The sequence below is a fragment of the Sinohyriopsis cumingii genome, chromosome 5, assembly GCF_028554795.1.
Source record: "Sinohyriopsis cumingii isolate HCF-2022 chromosome 5, ASM2855479v2, whole genome shotgun sequence".
Lineage (NCBI taxonomy): Eukaryota > Metazoa > Mollusca > Bivalvia > Unionida > Unionidae > Sinohyriopsis > Sinohyriopsis cumingii.
The window spans coordinates 54282330-54308157 of NC_142965.1; the positions used below are offsets into that span (position 1 = coordinate 54282330).

The following is a 25828-nucleotide window of genomic DNA, read 5'->3' on the forward strand; positions in this document are numbered from 1 at the left end:
AAAACTAAAAATAACCCCTCCTACGAAGGGTCCTACTAAATACTGCTAAGCCCGACAAAGCCTGACAAAGCCCAACAAAGCCTGACAAGCCTAACAAAGCCAGACAAAGCCTAACAAAGCCATGTCAAGTCAAATAAAAAAATGCGTATTTATATTTTTAATTATATTGATGAATAAATTAACAAAGCCGAAAAACTAGTTTTCAACATATTTATGCAAAATTGACCGAAAATTGGAAGACAGAGTACAAATTGAAAATTGAATAATGGCAAAGTATGACAAAATCTTACGTAAACTGTTTATTACCGTATCCATTGTTCATTGAAAGAAAGTGCAATTTTTTCAATATTTACTAATCACACAAAGCCAGACAAAGTCATACAAAGCCTAAAAAATCCTCACAAAGCCTGACAGTCATAAAAGTCATTTTAGACAAGTGTATTTATATTGTAATTTATATTGACGAATAAATTAACAAAACTGAAGGATTAATTTTCAACATAATTATGCCAAATTAAATAGCCAATAAAATTTGGCGGCAAAGTTCGAATTAGAATAATAAGAAAATCGTATGTAAAATGTTTATTGTAAGTTTAAAAACGTTTCTGTCCTTGTACTGAGTTAAATATATAATAAAAAAACAATGATCATAGACAAAGCAAACATTTTCTAGTTCTGTTATATTTATTGATATAAAGTATGTATCAACACTATATATTATCAAATATTTTTAGAATGTTACAATATTGTACAAATAATAATAAGAAAATGTCTGAGAAAATGCAAGATTTAATATTTAACGTAATTCACAATAATTATATATGTATTTGCGCGTCTTTGCTGTGTTTAGTAGGACCGATACGTCTTGGGGACGAATGTTATTGGGCGCGAAATTGCCCATAGTCAAAGAAACAACACGATAATAATTACAGCTGGTAACAGCGACAACTTATGTAAATGGGTATGCCAAAACAAAATATTATATCCTTGCTATTATTTGTAGAAATATATAATTATCTTGAGAAAGAGAAAAGAAAATATTTAAAATCGCCAAATGTCTCTCTCTCCCAGTGCGCACGTAGAGACGGCACTAAACTCTTAAGGGGAAGCTGAGAAAATAATAGTATAAGAAGCGGCACAGGAAGAGATCAGGATGGAAGGAGAAGGAAGAAAAGAAGAAATCGTATATTAGAATAAAGAAGGCATTTATAACAAGCCAAATTAACATATATTTCCGTATTTATGTCATATTTAAATTGTTTTAAATTATGAAATACCATTTTTATAATGTCTTCTTATTTAGTACAAAATGCTGAACATGGATTTGGCAACGGCCAATCAAATCTACAATGAATAATCACAGATTCTAAACTGGTTACATATTTTAAACTGTTCCTTTGCGCTGAGTTAAATCGATTATAAATAAGAAATAACGATCATAGACAAAGCAAACATTTTCTAATTCCTTCTCTGAGTCCTTGTCGCCCGGCACTGTGTTTTTTGATTTGGCTTTTTTGCCAATTTTGGGGCTTTCAACACAGTGTACATGCCGTCAGAGGACGTGACCGCTGTGACCTTTAACCGGTTCTTCATGCTTTCCGTATTATTATTAGTCCAAAGTTGGTCATCACCGGATACAACATGTTTTGCTATTTTCTCTTGAATGTATCTTTCGTAATAGACCAAAAAATCTCCGTGATTATTTTCAGTCAATTTAGTTTTCAAGATTTGGTTACGTTCGTCAAAAGTTGCTGAGTCATTGGCTGTGGCAACACCATTTGATCCAAATATCATTTCAACGATACATATCCGTTCCTTAATGTTTTTGGGAATCTTTTCTGTCATTTGACGGATAAGATTGTCTTTATTGTGTTTCTTGCACAGCTTTCTTTTGCAATCAGGGAAAGCCAGATCAATAGCGTTGACCATTGCCTTCTCATCGTCAGTCCCCATTAGTATCTCCAAATTTTTAAGTTCAGTACCCAGCACACCTCTTAGATGGGAAAAGAACCGGAAATAGTTCTGTTGACGACCATTGGGACAATGGAGCATCAATGGCCCCAACAAAATTGGCGCATCGCCTGTTATCTTCCGCATCACTTTATGCGATTTGTATACTGTGGTTGTTATGAAACATTTCCCGAGGGAAAATGTTCTGTCAATGCCAACCACACCTGCTCCGGACTTAATTTAAAGTCGGCCAATTGTGCTTCTGTGTAGCAGATAATTGCAGGAAGAGCGTTGTCTCGGGAATGAATAACTTCAGCTACATAGGGATGATGTTCACTCATCATTCTCAAAACATCCAGTAACTCGTCGGCGACATTATGTGAACTTCCTTTGGTTATCTTCTCCGCTTTTATTCCGGCTTTAATATTCTGACACTGTCTGATATCACGCGGATAATCTACCGATATATTATGGGATGGATCAGTCATCCTGGCGTACACATCTATCGGTTTCTGGTGTTCTGCAAGTTCTTTAATTTTATCCATAACCTGTGGATTCGTTCTTTCATAACCATCTGAGCAGATTTTTGCATTCCCATGTTGAACCAGCGTAACGTCATAGTATATTCCACTATGGCGACATCTCTACACTTTAAACCGTGTAACCATGTGACACGTTTTTTGTAATTTGTTTTTTTTCTTTAGTGTTGCATAATACCTAACAAATGTAATTAGCTCTGACTTAGGTGGCTGCGGTTGCAGCAATTTTATTTTCCTTGTTCCCGCTTCATGTGTTTCTGTGTAAATCAAATCGTCTTTGACTAGAACTTGACACATTTTCTTATCTTCTCCGTTTACTCTTATCAGATATTTAGTTTTACACACGCGGGACTTCTTTGAGTCCCATACACCACAGTCATCCTAGTATTGCGCAGGCTTATAATTGTGTGCTTTTTTTCTCTCTGTATTGTTCATATTATCCAGAACCACATAGACATTTTGTTTAATTCCAGGTGGTATTTGTTTCACAGTCGGAATGTCACTCACAATTATACTGAGTATTTCTTCTGCATTTAGTGTTTTTTTTACCGGGAAGACGGCAAGTTCCTGGTATTTCCTGAATGTTGGTCATCTCGTCGGTATGCTCCGAAGCTTCAATGCTGTTTCCAATGTCTGGGATTGATGATGCTGCCGGATCCTCACATTCAATATGTCCATTTAACGTGCCCAAAGTATAAGTTATATCCAGGCATAATCTTTGAATTTGTGCTAAATTATCCTCATCTGTGACAATGGGGTCGGTGGGGATACATGATTCTTCGCAAGTGAGGTTCATACCATTCATTGACTTATTTGGTGTGCTGACCATTTCATTTTTACATGGAACCAGTGCCACAAAATGATTCGGCAACCAGATGCGACCGCCCTGTAATCCAATTCTCGACCACAAAATTCCAAGTGACTTCGTTGTTTCATTTGTGCACTGTGGCACATGTGTTCTCGTCAAGAGTTGTGCTATGTAGTCAGCAGGTCCGTTTATATTTGGGTACAAAGCGTTGATGTTACAATTCAGCGCATCACTTGCAGCCTGGATGGTCCACGCACTAGAATATGAACCAATCTTAAAATTTAATAATCATCATACGCGTTATTGGCAACATAGTTCATCAGTCCAAATTACATGCGTTTATGACAAATAAAGGTACAGTCACAAAATATATCAATTTTAGGATTAATTAATGTACACAACATAACACAATTAATTCTACCAAGAACATAAAGCACGAATAACATATTTTGAAGAGAAAAAAAAATCCAAAAGAAACAAAATCAGTTATATGGCTAATTAAAACCCCGATGATGATCAAGAGTTCAGGTGCTATATCTTTAATAGTTTACTGAACCGATACACTGTTAATATGGTCAGGAATATATGTCTATAAATAGTTTAGAAATAATGAAAATAAAAAAGGTGATAAAACACCCCGGCCGGGCAGTTACATATTTATTGCAAGCCATTTGGCCTTTTCACATAAACTTTCACATTTGCATATATGGGTTTTAGTATAGTAAGCATTTTACTATTTTCATTTGCTAATTTATGACAAGTGTTTCTGTCAATACGGTGAAACGTTTTTTCATAATCAAAATAATAATAATAATAATAATAATAATAATAATTACCGTATTTAGCCTGTTCATTGCACTTTCATAGTTGTACACTCCACCGTCGGCTGTACGACTGCACATACGACATTCATAAGGGTATTGTCCAGAAATAGTTTTTAAATCATCAATTGTCAAACCATCACACTTTGCGTGCATCCAACACTTGCAATTATCACAAGCAAGGGATCCAACACCACAATTAAGTCCACATAAAGCACAGGGCCAGTTCGTCTTTTGTCTTTTTCGAGCAGAAGCACTAGGCATGGTGTATGTTAAATATAAACAAGAAATATATTTCAGAGAGATGTAAATGATATCTAATGACGCTAACACGTAGTAAATTGTTGAATGATAAACCAATATGTACGTGTCCCCTAGTATAAATAGGTGTCATATGGCATGATTTTAATTGGCTAGTTTTTCAAATGTATACAGGTGTTACATTTTGGGGAATTACTCCCGGAGCCGTCAAACGCGATGCCTAATTAAATGTTTTGCCGTGCTTTTTTTGAACATAACAAATGTTGTTTTTTTTGTTTCTTTCTCAACCATCTGTTGTTCAAGCGATCATTTCACCATAACAGACTGACTTCTGTTTGACGATTTACGTCAACAAAGACACGAACCTGGCTAAACCAATTAAACAAAAGCCGATTGAGCAATTTTGGTTTTTACTAATAAATTAAGATCACTAAAGCCAATTGGCCATTATTATGAAAAACACACATGCATTCAGTCTTCACAAAACACACAAGTATATAATAATTCTCATCATATATTTACTAACATTACAAAACAACAAACAACAGAAAGTATCACATAATTTCTTAATAATCGATTTCAGATTTCTATCAAATATGGCATGCCTCGCCGCTAAATAAAAATGTACAAATATGTACCAAGATTATTGTTCAAAGTCTTGTTAAGCACAGTTTTAAAACATGAAATAAAGTGTATCAAGATTAAACTAACGAAGTTCATCTCAATTGTATTTTTCCTATTATAACATATATTAGAAAACTGAATGTTCTTTCCATAATCAGTCGAAGAACAATTTATAAAATTATAACAAACATTTCCAACATGATTGTGTCATATTTTATCAATACTTTATGTTTGTTTGAAATTCAGACTTTGTCGCCCAATTTTCGGTCATTTAAATCTGCAAGAATAAGTTGAAAATTAGTCTTTCGGCTAAGTTAATTTTTCCATCAATATAATGAACAATATATACACTCTTTTTTTAATCTGACTTCGCGTGGCTTTGTCTGGCTTTGTTAGGCTTTGTCTGGCTTTGTCAGGCTTAGCAGTATTTAGTAGAACCGCTCCTACGAAAAAAAAATAAAAAGCGTCGACACAAATTGAAGCAAAAATAAAATCTTCCAAAAGATTTCACGGGGGTGTTACTTTAACGTCGTTGTCTTTTTTTGTTCGTAGGAGGGGTTATTTTACCACGTGGACGCTTTATTGAGGTCGCGCCCTCTCTGCTGCTATCAATTAAAAAATTGTTATTTTAAAAATAATGGTACATCCGGAACCTCATACTGCAAGAATAGCACGAGAACGATTAGAAGCAATTAAAAAATTTCTTCCTGTCAGAGACTCATTCAGAAAAAATCTACAAGCGCAGCAAGAAGCGCAAGTTGAGTACGAAGAAGATACTAAAAAACTATTTAAACCCGTCACTGCAGCTACTGAACAAGTTACAGCTGTCATCAAAGAAGATCTTCTTCCGGTATCAAAACAAATAGCAAGAAGAACTAAGCAAACAAAGAAGATTCTACGAGATCTTCCAACTGATATAGCTGCGGCTCAACCTCCACCTGTTGAGGGTATTGGTAGACTTCGTACTGAAGTAAGTAAAATGAAAGATCGTGTACCAGAAACAGAAACAGAACAAACCAGGAAAAGGGTTGATGTAAAAGATAGATTTAATGAATAATATATTAATAACATAAAGGAAATTAAAAATACAGATAAATTAGCTGAGTTTGCTGCATTGAGTTACGATCGTCGAAAAGAAGTTTTAAAAACCGAGTATGCCGATGATATTATAAGTCGTGAAAATTGGTACAAGTGGATATTTCGTATATTTCGTATATTTCGTATATATATACTGACCAGGTTAGAAACAGTGATACTAGATATACTGCATTTATTCATGCAATAGATTTATTTTTTGATCAACAACAAAAACAACAACTTCCTTCACAACAACAAAAACAACCTCCTCCACAACACAAACAACAACCTCCTCGACCGAAATCTCCAGAAGAAGAATTTTACGATGTACCGGGTGCTACTGGTAGTGGTCTGGGAAATAATTTTGTTTGTCCTGATAATATCATTAATGATGTATCACGATTAGAAGTTCTTATAGGGGGAAAACGTGCCGGAAATAATTCACCAGAAATAATTAATGAAGCATCTGATATTTGTCGACGATTATTTCAAGGTGGTATCATGATATCGGAGTTTAACGAGAACTTATCGATGAACTTGTTGATGACTAGTTGTTAGATAAATAGCAAATAACATAAGATGATCATACATAATAATCATCGTAAACCCGTGCAGGTCAGAGCGGTAAACTCACGATTACCAATCTATAAAGCTACTTACGGAGATGGACTTGGTGATGTTATACAGGGATTATTCACAAGGATGGCTCCAAAAGTAGCACCCGTTGCAAAACAATTATCGATGAAAGCTATTGATATTGTTCGTGATAAAGTTCCTGGAGCAATTGTCAATGTTGGTGGTAAGGCGTTCTCGGCGGTCAAAGATAGACTAGCACGATTATTGCGACGAAAATCACAACCACCAGTAAAATTACCAAGTACTGAAATTATGCCTACAGATGTCAGTAAAATAATAAATCAGGCTGCAAATCAAAAATTAGCAAAATTATCTGAAGAAGCAGAAAGAAATATAACATCAAATTTAATAGCAGGAAGCGGTCTTCGTCGACGATAATTTAGATCACCATTTGGAAAAATGGTAATTATAATAAAATGTTCAAGCGCGAATCAGACACATCATTTGATATGGAGACACCTGTCCTTAAGTATGAATCGGTACGTGCTTATCAGTTTTATTCTTATGACGCAAGACAACCAAATCAGCGGGGAAGAATCGAATTACAGGTTCATGATACAAGTAGATTTTTCTTACCCGCTGAGGCGTTTATTGAAGTAGAAGGTGAAATTGTAAAGGGGGATAATACACCATATGGTACCAATTTGCGTGTTGGTTTTGTCAATAACGGGATTATGGCGTTGTTTGATAGCGCCACATATATGATTGACGGAAAAAATATTGAATCAGTTCAAAAGGATGTCGATGTAGCTACAACAATAATTGGTCTAGCGAGATATTCTGATGATTACACAAGATCAGCCGGTCCAACAATGATGTTTGCTAAAGATATCACCGACAACGCCAACCATAATCAATATACCAAGTTACTCACACCACGGGATACTTCTGTTGCTAATCAGGCAGAAGCTGCCAACCCCGATCGTGAAACTAGACCAGCAGGTGAATTTGAAATCATAAAAGATATTACCTCGACTTTCAACTTAGGGTTTGCAACACGTCGAGCAGCATTGTCGGGAGATAATAGAAATTTTTCATGTGCAATTCCATTATCTCACATCTTTGGATTTTGCAGAAATGTTAGAAAGGTCATCTTTGGAGCTAAACACAAAGTTGTGCTCGTAAGAAAAGGTGATGATAATGATGCAATCTGGCGAGGGGCTGGTGCTGCTGATGCTGGTAAAGTAAATATAACGAAACTTTCATTTTGGATGCCAGTAATGACTCCATCTATTATTGAGGAACAAAAATTACTTTCTTTTATGGATCAAGGCGGTAATTCATTGCTATCATGGTTAACAGTAACCACAGATGCTATTCAAAATAATGTTAATGGTTTATTTACATGGCACATAGCATCATAGCAAGGTGTTTCTGCGCCACCACATATTTTTATTGCGATGCAAGATAATGCACGGACGAATAATAAAGAACGTTCACATATGATATTTGACAACCTTGGAACCAGCTGAAGATATATTGTCAAATTTTGATCAAAATCACGTAGCGCGTGCATATCATCGTTTGATGTCATTTATGGGACGTGATCAAAATATAGATACTGGTTTGCAAATATCACAATTAGATTTTGCAACATTATATCCAATTTATTGCTTTTCGCTGAAATATCTTGATTTGTCTAAACAGTCTGTCGTTGATATACACTTTCGAGCTCGTGTTACTAACCCGCCAGGTGGTGGTGCCTTCTATAGAGCAATCGCGGTCATACTCAGCGATAAAGCCATGTTACTTGAAGGTGGTAGTGGTCGAATGAGGGTTGTTGATGCACCATTGGAAAATCTTTAATTATTCAGAAAAATATATTTATATAAAAATGTCGTATGGTCATATTAATGTTACTCTGACTCCTGGTCAGGTAAAAAAGCTTCAATCAAAAACCGCCAACAAATGCGGGACTGAAATATCATTAAAACGAGATCAGATTGGTGGTGGTCCAAACAAATTATCATTGACAAATAATCAGATTAAACATTTCAATAAAGCCCTAGAATCAAAAACCGGAGTTCAATTCCATCTTTCTCCGAGTGCCATCAAGGACATGGTTAAAACGGGTGGTATATTTCCACTTCTTGCGGCTATTACAGCGTTAATAGCTGCTGCTGCTCCAGCCGTAGCAAAAGCAGCCGCATTAGGTGCTGTTGGAACAGCTGCTGGAATGGCTCTAAAGAAAGCAACTGGAAATGGACGCAAAAAGGGAAGCGGTCTAAGATTACCAGGATCTCGTTGGGGAAGAGGTCTGAGGCTTCCACGTTAGATACTCCAGCATCAAATTTTGATTTACTTGATGCTGCTAAACGATTAAAAATTAAAGTCTTTAGAGGTGTTTTTATGCGAGATCAATTACCGAAACAACCAAATAAACTCGAAACAGGTATCATTAATCTAGACTCGAATTCAGGACCCGGTACTCATTGGGTATCATACGCGGTTGATCCACGTGGAATCGTTTATTTTGATTCGTACGGGTTAGCTCCACCCGTTGAATTTGTCAAGTATGTTGCACCACTTCACGCAAGAACCCCTGGTTCCAAAGTTTGGTATTCAACGCTACCCACACAAACAATGACAGATCCGCCAATAAGTGGCCGTGAAGTAATTAATGTACTTAACGCTATATCAAAATCATCCAAACCGCCACATAAAGTTGTGCATGCTTATACAAGCAACCGATTCGTTGCGCGTAAAGCGTTTTAAACAACAGGTCTTATTATAATGGTCGATATTTACGGAAGAAGATCCTCACGCGCTGCGAAAAAACCCGGCGACGTTGATCTGTCAAAGTACGCGACTAAAGATGAACTCGCTGATATCATGAATCTTGCTGGAGTTGATCCAGATGAGGTTGTTATTTTTGAGGATCGATACGGAAAACTAAAAACGAGCAACATCAGATGGAATGATATAGTTCGACGAGTACTCGGTGCAGTTACGGATAATATTCCTATATTTACTGACAGCGGCAAAATCAGGGATTCAAGTATATCGTATACAACCATCAGAAATGAAATTGCAAGAAGCGTTGCTAATCGCATGAAAAATACCGGTGACACAATGACGAGTGAACTAAGCATGAACGGGAATAAGATAATAGTTTTAAGAGATCCAACATCCGACGAAGACGCAGCAACAAAAAAATACGTCGACACCGTAGATGGTAAATTATCCACGTTGCGGGCCGAGTATGACGTTCATGTAAACGCTTTTGCAAGACTTCGAAGAAATTTTCAAAAAACCGATGATGCCACGGATAAGTTCTTTGGAACTCCCCCCGTCATCGACATAAAACTCGCTGATATCAAAACTAACCTAGACACGATCAAACGAACACAGCAAGACATCGTAGTGGGGATTCCTGAGATCGTTAATAAAACCAATTTGATTAAAATTTCAGCTGGAATAACTCACGGACATATCACAAACATCGTATACACGGTATCATCGGGATTCGCAACATGGTCGCAGCAAAATAAAACTATCAAATATACATCAACAGTCACTGGCGTGTACAGGCTCTCTGTGTTTAGTGTTGCAAAATTTGAAATATTTACAACGTATCCATGGCGTCATTCCACCGACAGATTTTCCGGGATTGTATCTGTTATATTAAATAGCGGAACCGAAGAAATATTTATTCTGGAAGCAGCTGATAAGAAATTAACCGCAACATCTTACTGGTGGTGTTTGGAATTTGTGGCTGAAACACCTCAATTGGTTACTGCATAAAAATATATGGATGGTACACAATACAGGTACAATCAAGCGCGTGAATGGCAGGCGGCGTTAAGAGATCGAGTCGAACAGTATACAGTAAAAGTAAAGAAATATCGACGACGATTAGTTATCGTGGACGTGATCGTTTATTCAGTATCTGCTGTTGTTGCTAGAACGGGTGTTATATTATCAGCGGTGACAATGATGGCCCCAGTAGCTGTAACTATTTGTATTTCAGCAGCAACAACTATTGCAGGTGTGCTCAATATCATCACAAAAAAAAATATGTACTTGCACGAATGAAAAATTATCCGATTACATAATAAAATTACACACAGCGACGGTAGCATACTCGAAATTATCCTCGTTGTTATCAGCGAGTCTCAGTGATGGAATTATATCTGATCTTGAATTTTCAATGATAACTAAAATATATCATGAAGGTATCGGTATTAAAGATACAAATATTAATAATGACAGAATTACTCTAGAAGATCGGGACTAATACAACTCTGCCAAAGATAACGATGATCTCGGTAAGTTAAACTAATCCTGAATTTAGTATTAATTTTCCTACTGCAATTCCAGTAAAAGAAATAGCACTAGCGCAATTACGAGTATATTACAGCTGGCCAAATATCAGATCAAAATCATTTAATGGTACACCAGCAAATAATTCGCTTGTATTTGCTAACAAGAACAAACCAGATGGTACTCCTGACTGGATAGATGTTGGAATACCCACTGGCAGTTATGAGATTGAAGAGATCAATGAGGAATTTCAACGTAGAATAAAATCAATAACCGGAAGAGAGTCAAAAATATCGATTAACGTTCATGAGCCGACGCTGTCCTCGACGGTTGAGATACATTCTCCTGATTATGTCGTTGATATTTATCAGTCCACGATAAGATCCGTATTAGGTTGGTCTGAAATTCCGCCAGTGTGTGAAGGACCACCAGAACGGAAAACATCTGATTATGTCACAGATGGACAATCATATCAAGAAATTGATACAGTGTATAAAAAATATTAATTGATACAAAATATTCAAAAGCTGGTGATACATTTTTTATTTACCTGATAGAGATGTATTTTCTTGGACATTTTCGTCTGAAAAAACAGAATTCAGAACAGTTTCCCTAGTTGTTATTAGCATAATTGAACTTGCTAAATTTTTTACAGAAACATCATAAACAACAACTAGAGCAACTACAACAGTACTTTCAAGAACATCTTTTTGATATAACAAGCTCACGCAAAGAAATCATTACGCGTATAGAAATATTAAATCAACTTGTATCCGACATGGAATATCTTAACCAGCGATTAATTAATGCAGTAATTAATGCTAAAGCAGACCACTATGGCAAAAAGAAGTTTTTAGACAAGTATAAAATAAAGGAAGCTGATCTACCAGATTTTAAATTCTCCGGATATAACGCGAATGAACTAAAAATATCTGTCAGTGATGTCATTGATAAATATTTTCCTAAAATACTCGATGCGTGGAGAAAACTAGCACCACCTCCAACTGTTCTCAGATATAATAATGATCCACACGGCGCCGGCAGGCACGTACCTCCCGAAATCGTTAATATAACCAGCACGATCGTGGTCAATCTGGTTTGTGACGTAGTCGATGGCAGCTATCAAATAAATCTCGGAAGATCAAATCAAGCTCAACAAGGATATATTTTATATACATCTACACCACAAGTATCCCGTGGAAGTTTAATCGTGCAAGAACCAACTAATCCTGTGTATCTGCGGTGTCACAATAATATGTTAACACGAATAAATTTTAAGCTCACAGACCACCTTAATCGCTTAATTGACATACGTGGAGAACAGCTTGTGATAAATCTGTATGTGAAATCTTAATTAATCAAGTAAATATTATATAATGTACCAGCACGTGATGGTTTTTATACACGACAAAGAAGTACTTGAAAACGCCATCAGAACAGCGTTTTCACAAAACATGGAGCAATTTAACGTTAATTTAGTTATTGATGAATACGGAAGCGAGGATTTCTTAATTTCTTATTAACACAAGAACAGTTAAATGAGCTCCGTCAGAAACATATTATCGAGATCATTTGTAACAGAGATCAGATTCTAAATTATGCACACTCCTGTATTAAAGTCGATCAAGTTAAAAAATAATATTTCAGAATAAATGAAATATTATTGACAAGGGGCGATTAGATCTTTGATCAGAAATATTTTATTTTATTTTATTTTATTTTACCAGAAATATTTTATTTTATTTTATTTTATCAGAAATATTTTATTTTATTTTATCAGAAATATTTTCTTTTATTTTCTTTTATTTTATTTTATTTTATTTTATTAAAAATATTTTATTTTATTTTATTTTATTTTATCAGAAACATTTTATTTTATTTTATTTTATCAGAAATAATCTATTTTATTTTATTTTATTTTATCAAAAATATTTTTTTAATTTATTTTATTTATTTTATTTTATCAGGAATATTTTATTTTATTTTATTTTATCAGATATGTTTTATTTTATTTTATTTTATCAGAAATATTTTATTTTATTTTATTTTTTTTATCAAAAATATTTTATTTTTATTTTATCAGAAATATTTTATTTTATTTTATCAGAAATATTTTATTTTATTTTATTTTTATTTTATCAGTAATATTTTATTTTATTTTATTTTATTTTATTTTATTTTATCAGAAAGATTTTATTTTATTTCTGAATTTCAGTGGTAAATCAACAAAATTTCGTGTTTTTGAGGGGTATTTTACCCATCTTGGGTGATTTTGTCTATTAGATCGTCGGGTCAAACCCCGAGCGATTCTCTAATTGTTTTATCGATAAATGTGTGAAAACTTACAAAAATCATCAAAATTAGCTTGAGAATTACATTTCTTTTATGTAATTTTTTGTCATTTTCCGATAAAATATTAGCAAAAATGATCATTTTCCCAAATTTATCGATAAAACAATTAGAGAATCGCTAGGGGTTTGACCCGACGATCTAATACGCAATTCACTGAAATTCAGAAAATAAAATAAAATATTCAGAAATAAAATAAAGTATTGAATCACAGTTAACCTGAATAATTATTTTTTAAAATTCAGAAATTTATCAGAATAAAAATATATCCTTATTATTACCAATCACACCCTGATGGTGTTGAAATAATTTATTTTTTTTCTGAAAATTTGATCATTTTGTATGATTCTGAGTACCAACTAACCCATCAAAATTTGATTGGTTTGCATAATTCTGAGCACCAACTAACCCATCAAAATAACAAATTTGATTGGTTTGCATAATTCTGAGTATCAACTAACCCATCAATTTCAGAAAAAATAAAATATAATTTCAGAATAAATATATAATATTTCAGAATAAATATAATATTTCAGAATAAATATATAATATTTCAGAATAAATATAATATTTCAGAATAAATATATAATATATCAGAATGAATATAATATTTCAGAATAAAATAAAATATTTCAGAATAAATATAATATTTCAGAATAAATATATAATATTTCAGAATAAATATAATATTTCAGAATGAATATATAATATATCAGAATAAATATAATATTTCAGAAAAAATAAAATATTTCATAATAAATATAATATTTCAGAATAAATATATAATATTTCAGAATAAATATAATATTTCAGAATAAATATAATATTTCAGAAAAAAATAAAATATTTCAGAAAAAAATAAAATATTTCAGAATAAATATAATATTTCAGAATAAATATAATATTTCAGAATAAATATATAATATTTCAGAATAAATATAATATTTCAGAATAAATATATAATATTTCAGAATAAATATATAATATTTCAGAATAAATATAATATTTCAGAATAAATAAACACTCAGAATAAATAAAATATTTCAGAATGAATAAAATATTTCAGAAATAAAATATTTCAGAATAATTATATAATATTTCAGAAATAAAATATTTCAGAAATAAAATATTTCAGAATAAATATATAATATTTCAGAATAAATAAGATATTTCAGAATAAATAAAATATTTCAGAATAAATAAGATATTTCAGAATAAATAAAATAAATTTAGACAGGGTTGATTTGGTCGTTACCTACTGACATAATTTTTCTTAAGTATCTTATGCGTGTACTGATTGTTTTTTTTTCGTTTCGTACTCGTTGGATAATCCCGATCTGACCTTTTCTACTGCAACAGAAAGAGGAACAAATTCATTTACTTGATCATCGTTCACCATAGGTAGTGATTGAAACATAGCTGCCTGAATCCGCTTTATGAACTTATACTGAGATGATAGAACATACTTATTTTCATTTTTAAGTTCTTCTAACGTTTCAAAAACCGATATTATTTTTTCAGGACTTAGTTCATCAGATATATTAATTCCGTTTTCTTCTAGTTTTTTAATAGCAGAAATAATGTCTTTGATATTTTCATGGTTCATTATATAATATATAAATATTTAAAATAAAAAATATTATCCCTGCAGAACCCCTAGGTAGTTCGTCGGGATGTTTCAAGGACGTCACAAACATATATGATGAATGAAATCTTAATTAAGGGCGGCACAATCCGGAACTCGCAGATTGCCACCGCATTCTACGAAGTTCAACGGGTATACACGGAACACTACCCCCTATGAGAGCCCCTAACCTGTCAAACAACGGTCTAGAGGCCCAAGAGGGTGAAGACAATCCTCATTAAACTCGCAGATTGCCACTGCATTCTACGAGTTTAGAGGATACATATAAAGACAGTACAACCCCATAACTCCTAGTCTGCCACCGCACACTTGCAAGTTTAGAGGCAGAACACAACATTAAACCCCATAACTCCTAGTCTGCCACCGCACACTAGCAAGTTTAGAGGCTGCCCCATAACTCCTAGTCTGCCACCGCACACTAGCAAGTTTAGGGGCAAAACACAGCGTATGAGGCCAGTATATATAGTGGAGAAACACGGAAAAACCCATAATTGGGGGATTTTTCTTGGGTTTTTCCACATCATCAAAATGATATATATCTCCACAACGGATCTACTATTACACAATGTTACTGCAGTTATTTGTTCTGTTTGTAAGTTAGAAACCATAAATATCTTTCTGCGAGTATTAATTACGACGTAGATGGTTAAAAATACATAGCAAGTTTGAAATAGATGTATTCCAGCAATTTTCCGCTTACGATCGTGAACACGGTCAAGGGGAAGTAACCCAGTTACATGAGTATGCTCAACGGAGTTATCCACCTTCAGGTACGTAGTATAATAATGATAATTTCTGACCAAAAAAATAAATAAATATAATTCAATGTAGTGATGATAGTTAACAATAATGAAAGGTGATTTTTTGCTTATATTTTTTTGAGAAAGCGGTTTTATATATATTTTCTGCAACTTTTTGTACCGAATGCAGGTGAATATCAAAATATTTCGCAGCAGCACATATCGAACGAAATATTATTTCTTCACCAGTTTCTATGTTTGCAGAACTTACCGCCCTCTTTCCGATTGTTTTACATCTTCCAGCATTACCACATGCAGAGTTCTCGCTCTGCGTAACAACTCGAAGGTTGGATAAACTATTGTTTTGAGGATCTCCATCAATATGATCAATAACAAAACCGTCTTTGATCAAACCCTTGTGACACTCGTAAATGAAACGATGACAGAGATAATTTTTCTTCCCAACAGTAAATCTAAGATAACCAAATTTATCAACAGTACCAACTGGTCTCTTCAACCTACAATTTCTGATCACACCATTACGATTTGTCTCGTTATTCTTGATGACAGGATGTGGGACAAATTTATTTTGATACAATAATATTATTTGTTTAAATCATTGTTTCTCTGAAATCTTGATATATAATCCTTCACGGATTTTATAGCGTTTTCACTATTATTATTTTTTTTGTCATAATATCTTTTAAGTTCTCTGAATCGTTTTGCGATGCAATTTGCACATAATTTTGTTTTTCCTCGCACCCCAATACCACATCGCAGACACGGTGTTGGTCCTAGACTTCCTCGTCGCATACTTTGTAAGTGCATCCAACAAAATTCCTTTCTGCAGGATTTGTTGCATCGATTTACTGAGCCGATCATGAGCCATCTGCATTGAGACATTGTATATATAATATTTTTTATTTAAATATTTGTTTTAATTATATGAACGAATTTGAGAGATTATCCCAAACTAGGCCTTCTAAATGTAAATTTAATCTCGACAGATTATCTCCAGGCTAACCAGTACGAGATCTGGTTGATCCGAAAAATAAAAGTTTGATCAGTAAAATTCATGACGCCAAGAAAGAATTTTACACAGATGGTGCATCTCATGTATGGTCAACGTTCAAGATTATTCGCAACACTGTCAAGGACGCTACAATGAATCACAAAAGAGAGGCAACTATCATTAACTACATCGCTGAGTACGAGGGTAATCAAAAATATTTCTTCAAAATAAAATTCATTGTACTAACAGAAACAGGTAGTTGGATAATCCGTGATAAATATGATCCTGTCCTTGGTAATAATAAAATTGCCATATTAAGTAAAATTTCCAGACCAGGTCTGCTGACTGGTATCGATAACCGTATTATGAGCGAGCGTACCCTGTAACAGCAGTTATTTATGGAATCTATGAGATAAATAAAAAACCCAACGTTGATAAATTGGCACCAATGAAATTTTCAAGGTTAAATTGTGTAGCCGAACGAGTAATAGAACACTTTACAAACTCGATGCGTGGAAACGGATTAACTGATTTAAGGCGTGAAAAAATAAACCCGTGGGCTGATTGAGTTAAGGATACCGGTGCTACAATAAAAGATGTTGCTGAATTAGGAAAAATATTAAAATTTCCAATAAAAGTATCAACAATAATGGGAGAAGTACTGTACGAATCAAAATATAAATCGAAAGGAGCTCCAATAAATATTTTTGATCATAACGCGCACGCATGGACCAGCGCAGTAACAATATTTCCACGTGATCGAACTATTAGATTTTACCCCTCAGATTCGGGAAGTATGTTTGATTTTATCAACGAAATAAGTAAAAACGATCCTGTATCGGTATGGTTATTTAAAAGTAATGAGGAAGGTGAATTTGATCAGTTTGTTAGACCGAATGGTGAAATATATCGAACAGAACATCTCCACGACGAGATGAAAAATCTCGCGGAGAAGTTTTTAGAGTGCAAGCACTCCGCGGAAAATACCGATAAATTACTAACTAATTGTTTTACCGTTCCATCTGTTGCGGCTCATTTTGCTAGAGAAAAATATTCATGGAAACCAACACGATTTGATTTACTCGAGGACGTATGCACAAGTTGCGTCGAATACGGACACGGTGGATTATGGAATACCAAGTATAATTACAATGATGTTATTTCGATTGATATGGTTGCATGTTATCCGGGAAGTTTTCTAGGATACGGAGATTGTTCTGTGTACTTTAAAAGATTTGGTCACCCTACAAACGAGATGACGCGAGTGGCAATTAATGGACCATTACCTGATTTTGATCTGACTGGACTCGCTTGTGTTGAGTCATTCGAGTTTAACGAAAATCTTCATAAGATTTGTTATGTTTGGTTTGGCAGACATTTTTGTGAAAAACGTTGGGCACCTATAGTTTTATTACAATATATGCTAGATTGCGCTGTACTGACATCGTTGGTGGTCAGTGAGGCGATTATATCATATCACGCGCAGACCGAAGTTTGGTTGCCCATGCCAGATTCTATCAGTTTTGATGAAGTTATTAAGGAATTTAAGGAAAAATGTCCTGATGTTTCCGAAGATGACATTATCAAAGAAGCTTCTAAAATTCTTGAGATTAAACTTAAAAATAACGAAAAAACCGCAAAAGATCTCGGCAGAAAAATTATAGGTAAATTTACTCAAGGTGGTGCATATGATCATAAAAGACATCACGCACGATTAATTCTAGATGATGCCGAGTACGATTTTATAATCGCTGACACAACTGCGTGAAATATACTTGTAAATCGAGAAAGTGCTTATTTATCCGACGGAACAATATTAGGTACGATCGTTAGTTACATAAATGATGTATCCCCACAGTATACTCATTTAAGATCTTCTATGTTGGCTTATGTTTCTATAAATTTATTATCGATGATTAATAGATTTCCTGAGACCGCAGTCAGAGTCGCAACAGATTCGTTTATATTTCGAGTAAATATTTAGAATCTGTTATGGAATTTACAAGTAATGATGAACGATGGGGTTCGTGGAGAATAAAAGAGGAAATATTACATAATTATACAGAATCAGCAGATGTTCCGATGAGAAATTTTTCTCGTAAGTGTAATAAAATATCAGAAATGTCGAAAGCGCCACCTGTGAGTGATCCAATAACTAGATATAAGACAGTATATCTCAATGGACCTGGTGGATGCGGCAAGACGACTCGAGCAATTAATGTTTTTAGAAATTCAGATATGATCGTGCTGACACCCACACATAGACTTGCTCGGGAGATGAAACAACGGCAAGTACAATCGTGCACGTATCATAGTTTCTTTCGGTGGCGCGGGCATACATGGACTCTTGAACGAATGGGAGAAAAATATATACCTAAAATAATTATCTGGGACGAGATATGTACGGTGTCATTGAATACATTAAACAAGTTTCTTGATTGGTTGTTGACGAAAAATACAGCTATAATAATGTGTGGCGATCATGGTCAACCGCCGCCTTTTGTTGGACCATCTCCACATGATTGGTTAAAAAATTTCGTTGATTATTACGAAGAAATAGATAATGATCATAGAGCTCTCGATGAAAATGTAAAGGAATTTAACAAATTAATCAGATTACAATCAAACAAAATTCAGTGTGAAATAATACGCAGAGTAATCTCAGAGACCTCAATGAGTAATTTTTTGAATTTATGGAGACCCAACGATTTGATAGTAGCAAGCAGAAAAATAATCAGAGACGCTTTACAACAGCAGTTATTTCAGCTGCATAAAGAAAAATACTCAGAATTGCCTGTTCTGTTATGTTATAGACCATCAGATACACGAAAACAGAATATTAATGTTGATATTCCAGGACAGACTGAAAAACAGAATCTCGTATTAAATGATATTGTCGCCGTTGATATCAGTGTAGTCGAAGATGCATTACGCGCTGACAAATCTCCATGGGTGTTGGGATACGCTATGACGATCCACTCGTCTCAGGGATTAACTATTTCTGACACACGAGTCTGGATTGTAGACGATCGTATTGAGTGGTCAAATTTAGTCTATTTAGCGGTATCTAGGGTTAGAAAAATAGAAAGCAATTATTGAAAAGGTGGAGCAAAATTTCCGATAGTATCCAACTATACCCAAAATCGCATGAGTTGAATTTTACTGATGAGCACAGGGAATAAAGAGATAGCCTTGACCTTGGCATCTATAGGTTTAACTTGTCCATGTCCCACGATATGTCCTAGAAAGGTTACGGTAGCACGGCAAAACCCACTTTTGGATCAATTAATTGTCAATTTTTCATCAGTGAGTCTTTTAAAGAATTTCCGAATTGTTGCTAAATGATCTTTCCATGTGTTGTTGTAGATAATGACATCATTGATATAAGCATTACAGTTATCTATAGCATATGTAATATTGTTCATTACACGTTGAAAATTACATGGCGAAACCTTCATCCCAAACGTCATAACTTTATATTGATAATGTCCATCTTGAGTCACGAATGCCAACATTTCCTTTGCCCTTTCCGTCAGTGGAATTTGCCAAAATCCTTTCAGAAGGTCAAACTTGGTGACATACTTTGCAATTCCAATTTTATCAATGCAGTCATCGATTCTTGGTAATGTAAATAAATCTATTTTAGTCATACCGTTCATCTTTCCATAGGCAGTGCACATACGGAAAGTATTATCTAGTTTTGGAACAAATATTCATGTTAAACTCCAGTCACGTTCACTGGGCTCTATAAAATCCTTCTCGAGCAAAGTCAGATTTTCTTTTTTTCAATTATTCCTGTTTGAGAGGATTAATTCTGTAAGGGTGTTGTTTCACAGGTGTGGAATTTGCAATTTCAACGTCATAGTAGATTTTATTTGTTCTTGTAAGAACATCTGAAAATAAGTACTCATATTCAAGTAATAACTGTTTCAGTTCATCGTTTTCTTGTTGCTGCAAATGTTAAAGTTTATGGTCCTGAATTTTCGCAGTTTCTGAATTCCGAAGATTTGGTACTCCAAAATCAGTAGAGTCCGATTTCAATTCTTCGCTTAAATCCTCACTGATTGAGACAGGTATAACTAAATTAATTGCATTATGAACCTGGCTATCTCAATCCACATACTGGTGCTCCTTTTATTTACTTGCATCGGATGAGTACTATTATTGTAATTTAACTCACTCATTTTCGTCTGAACTTTGTATTGCCCGTAATACCTTATCTGAAGTACAATTTGAAGAATGAGCAAGAGAGACAGAACTCTATCACCAGACGCAAACGTTCTCTCCATTGTAGTTTTGTCGAACGATAATTGCACTTTTTACTTCAATTGCTGAATGACAAATTCAAGCATAAGTTGCTGAAACATTCCAGACATAAAATTTGACCCTTGATCAGATTGGACAGATTTGGGAAGTCCAAATTGAATATAAACAAAACTTTATCAAAGCTTTTACTATTGTTTTAGTTTTAATATTCCTCAAAGGAATTGCCTCTGGGAATCGTGTTGTTGCACACCTAATGGTCAACAAGTATTAGTAGGGTATGGGAATACCCTAGCGACAATGGGACTTTAACGTTAAAATAAGGGTGTTGTACCCTGGCGACAAGGGGAATTTAACATGGGCAAATATAAGATGTATGGGACTATAGAGCGAGAAAAAAGAATGGGACTGTCTAGCGACAAGGGAAATTGAACATGGGAATAAGAATTGTTTAAGGACAAGGGGACTTACCATTCATAGAGGGACAATGATAGAGATAACACAGTCAACAGACAATATACAACAGACAAACAACTATACAAGACACTAAAATAATTTAGGCAAGAAAGCAAATCTTTTCGAGGCATATGAGTGGCCCTGAAAAGGGCTTTTGGGTTCTTATACTTCTTCTTCTTCTATATTCTCCACTTTTTCCATCATTTCCACACTTTCGTAAAGATTCATTTCTTTTTCTTCTTTTCATCCTCTGGCATCCAGTCAGGATATCCCATCAATCTAAATTTCTCCTGCACTTTCATCCAGTTTTCATTTAGTCTCTCAAACTCCTCCTTTTTCTTTCTGTTTTCGTTTTCCTTTCTTTCCTTAGGCCACCTTTCTTTTATCTTCTTCACTTCTTCTTCCAGCACTTTTCTCATTAGTTCTTCTGCTTTCTTTAGCTGGTCCACCCCCACCCCCACCTTACAAAAGACCACTCTGTGAAATTCAATATATCTTGTAAAAAAACCCACCTGACTTTCATTACATTATCAATGGCCCTCCTCAATGTTCCCACTCTCACATACTGATGGTGAATGAAGCCTTTTAATCTCTTCACTTCTTCCTCTATCATGTCTTTCACATGACCCATGGCTACTTTTAGGCTTGTCCCTTGTTTTGTTACAAAGTCTTTTGTAACTGGATACCTCCATTCCTTCTCAAGCCTCGCCACTACATAGGCGACATCCACCACCCAGTACCAACTATCCTTCAAGTTGTTGAATAAAGCGATTGCCATCTTCGTCTTTTGTTATTCCGTAGAATGGCGCCAATAATGAACGCTTCCCTTTATAATCTTCAAGCACGGACGTGAAGGAAAACATCTCCTACCTACACTCACTTAACATATTATCTACTATCCACACACGGGAAGAAGAAAAAACAAACCCTTACTATATTATCCACAAAACAAAAATATACTATCCACACACGAGAAGGAAAAAAAAAAACAACCAAAATATACTATCCACACACACGAAGAAGAAAAAATAAACCACAAATAAACTATCCACACAGGCGAAGAAGAAAAACAAACCACAAATATATTATCTACACACGCTAAGAAGAAAACAAACCAAAAATTACTATCCATGTACGGGAAGAAGAAAAAACTAACCACAAATATACTATTCACACACGGGAAGAAGAAAATCAAATCCAAAATATATTATCAATAACCACAATATACTATCAACACAGAGGGGAGGAGCAAAAAACTAACCAAAATATACTATCCACACACGAGGAGGAGAAAATTAAACCAAAAATATATTATCAATAACCACAATATACTATCCACACACGGAAAGGAGAAAAAGCTAACCACAAATATGCTATCCACACACGAGAAGAAGAAAATCAAACCCAAAATATATTATCAATAACCACAATATACTATCAACACAGAGGTGAGGTGCAAAAAATAACCAATATACTATCAACACAGAGGGGAGGAGCAAAAAACTAACCAAGATATACTATCCACACACGAGGAGGAGAAAATTAAACCAAAAATATATTATCAATAACCACAATATACTATCCACACACGGAAAGGAGAAAAAACTAACCACAAATATGCTATCCACACACGAGAAGGAGAAAATCAAACCCAAAATATATTATCAATAACCACAATATACTATCAACACAGAGGCGAGGAGCAAAAAAGAAAAACAAACTAAAATATACTATCCACACACGAGAAGGAGCAAATCAAACCCAAATTGTACCATCAAAAACCAAAATATTTACTATCCACACAAACGTACGCGAACGCTTACAACCCCCTAAAATCTACTATCCACGCAAACGTATGCGTACTTAGGCAAACACACACTCTACTATCCACACAAACGTACACGAGCTCGTACACACACACACACACACACACACACACACACACACACACACACACACACACACACACACACACACACACATAATCACATCAGTAAATGAGTCATTGTTTATAATCACACTACTCCACACTCATGCAAATTGGCAACTTTAGTAGTCTCTTTTCTAAAGATTAGGTTAGCTCCGAGAAGGTATGTTTTTTTAAAACTCCAAATGCACCTGGTTAATGCCTGCACCTTCCAGGCTGAGCACCAAACACGCAGCGCCTACTCCAATCATTCTCCCAATTGATTGCTGTTGTTGGGAGCGCAAATGGCCGATGAGTGACCTCATCATCCCATTTTCACTTTGAAGGATATGGAAGTTTCTCTCCCTCACGACTCTACGTCCTGCCTGCGGATGCTGTGGTCTCCTTACTTGCGTGTTTCGCCGAGGCTCCCACTCTTGTAGCTGTCTCTCCAACTCCTCATCCCAGTTCTCAATCTGGGGGGACAGCGAATCTCGGCTGTTGTGGTAAATGTTGTGGCTGGTGTCCTCACCAAAGGCTTTACCTCACAACTTTGTTTCAGCATGGGGTGAGGTAAGATAGTTTTTTTCTTTCCTTCCTCTTCTTTTTTTTTCTTCTCTCCTCCTCCTCCTTCTCTATCCTGGCTTCCTCCTCAATTTCCTCCATAGCCAGCTCATCCAATAAACGCCTGGCATAATCCATGTGCATCTGGAGTTCAAGCAAATTGCTTATCCTGCTACTCATTCTTTACAGTTGTCTCTTTGACAATGGGTAGCTAGACTGACGAGGGTTTCCCTTTATATTTATCAAACACGGACGTGAGGGAAAATATTCCCTGATACCAAAACGTACAAGGTTCATATGATCACCAAAAAAAGAGAAAAAACATGGAACGCGCGGACTTAAAAGAAACACTCACTCACTTTTTTACTTACAAACATTAATTACAAATTTGACAAGCTACTGAAAACGAAGTGCTTATAGATGCACATCAAACAAAGATAAAGAAACGAAGCGCTTATAGACACACTTCTAGTTTCTAACTTACTAACATACCATTGGCAATGGAATTAGCATCTCTTTTCTAGAGTAATGGGTAACCCTGAAAAGGGCTGTTTTTTGAGGACGAGGAACTGTCGAAATCTTTTATTGTCTAACATTTCGTTCCCGTCTGGCGATAGGCTTTCCCACAGGATATGGTCTACTTCTTCGGAAAAAAGGAGAACTCTTTGGTGTCTTCACGGCAGTCAACAAAACCTCTGTCTGGTTCCTGCTGCTGAAGTTGCTGCTGATGCTTTCTCTGCTGCTTCTTACGTCTGTACTTCTCTGTCCATTCCTCTTTCTCCTTCTTGATTTCCTCTCTGAAGATGTCTTCTATCAGGTCTTCAGTTAATTTCAATGTTCTTACATTCTCTATCTCTGCAGGCTTCGGTATCAGGCTTTACCTGACACGATGTAAATTCGCGTAAGCTTCGTTCAACTTGGTTAGTCTTGAGCGCATCTTCATAGCGAATCAACAACGGATGGTCAGACTGGAGACTACCCCATTTTATATACTTCAAACGCGGACGCGATAGAAAACATCCCTACAGTGTTTAGAGTCGGAACGCTAAAATAGTTTGTTTTGAGGGAGAGAGAGAGAGAGAAGTCAAAGAGCATGGTTAATGATACAAATGGCAAACAAACGACAGACGCCATTTTTTCAAACACATTTTTATTCAAATAACTAACAACCAACAATCAACAAATTTTTAAATTAACAATTCAATAAACAACAAACATTTTTTTCTTCAAATAACAATCTATTTTGGACAAGGTTGAAAACTTATGAACTGAAGTTAGACTTCCACTGTTGGAAGTCATTGGGCCATTGATGTACACTACGTTTCCTAGCTAAAGACAAAAGATAACCATAATGGTCACAAAACCATCGATCTACTTTCCCATCATTTCTATATGAGTGACGATCAAAACAAGTCACTAAATGTTCTAAAGAATATCTAAGACTGCGTTGATGAAGAAAAGAAAAGACACAATATTGTCCACACACCATCGAATCTGTGCCTTGTACTTTCACGTTATTGAATCATGTTGTCTGAGCATTTCTTCTTATGAAGTCAATGATGTCGTCTTCCAAAGGGGGCAATCCATAGGAATCGAAATACTCCACACTACCTTCTTTAGGAAAGTAGACGGCTACCCAGTGGGTTCCTGGGAGATGACTGTCGTCCGTGCTGACGACCTAAGTTGATTGTCTTGAGGTTTGCGATGAGGTAGTTTATCTTTAGCATACACGACTGGATTCCAAGAAGCAGTGTACGAACTGTGGTTCAAAAGGTAATAAAGTTCCCAGGTATCCATTTTTGTGTTGTTTTTCTTCAAAGGTAATGATAAGTGATCAGTTCAATCCTGACTTTTTCTTTGAAAATGTCTGACAAGTAACAGTTTCTTCGTTTTGTCTCTGCACTTTGAGCCAAG

At 35.1% G+C, this 25828-nt stretch overlaps 1 pseudogene; it reads right to left on the reverse strand.

Moving 5' to 3' along the window:
• Positions 1 to 763: 763 nt before the first annotated feature.
• On the reverse strand, positions 764 to 22222 carry LOC149799196 (uncharacterized; annotated as a pseudogene).
• Between the last annotated feature and the right edge of the window lie 3606 nt (positions 22223 to 25828).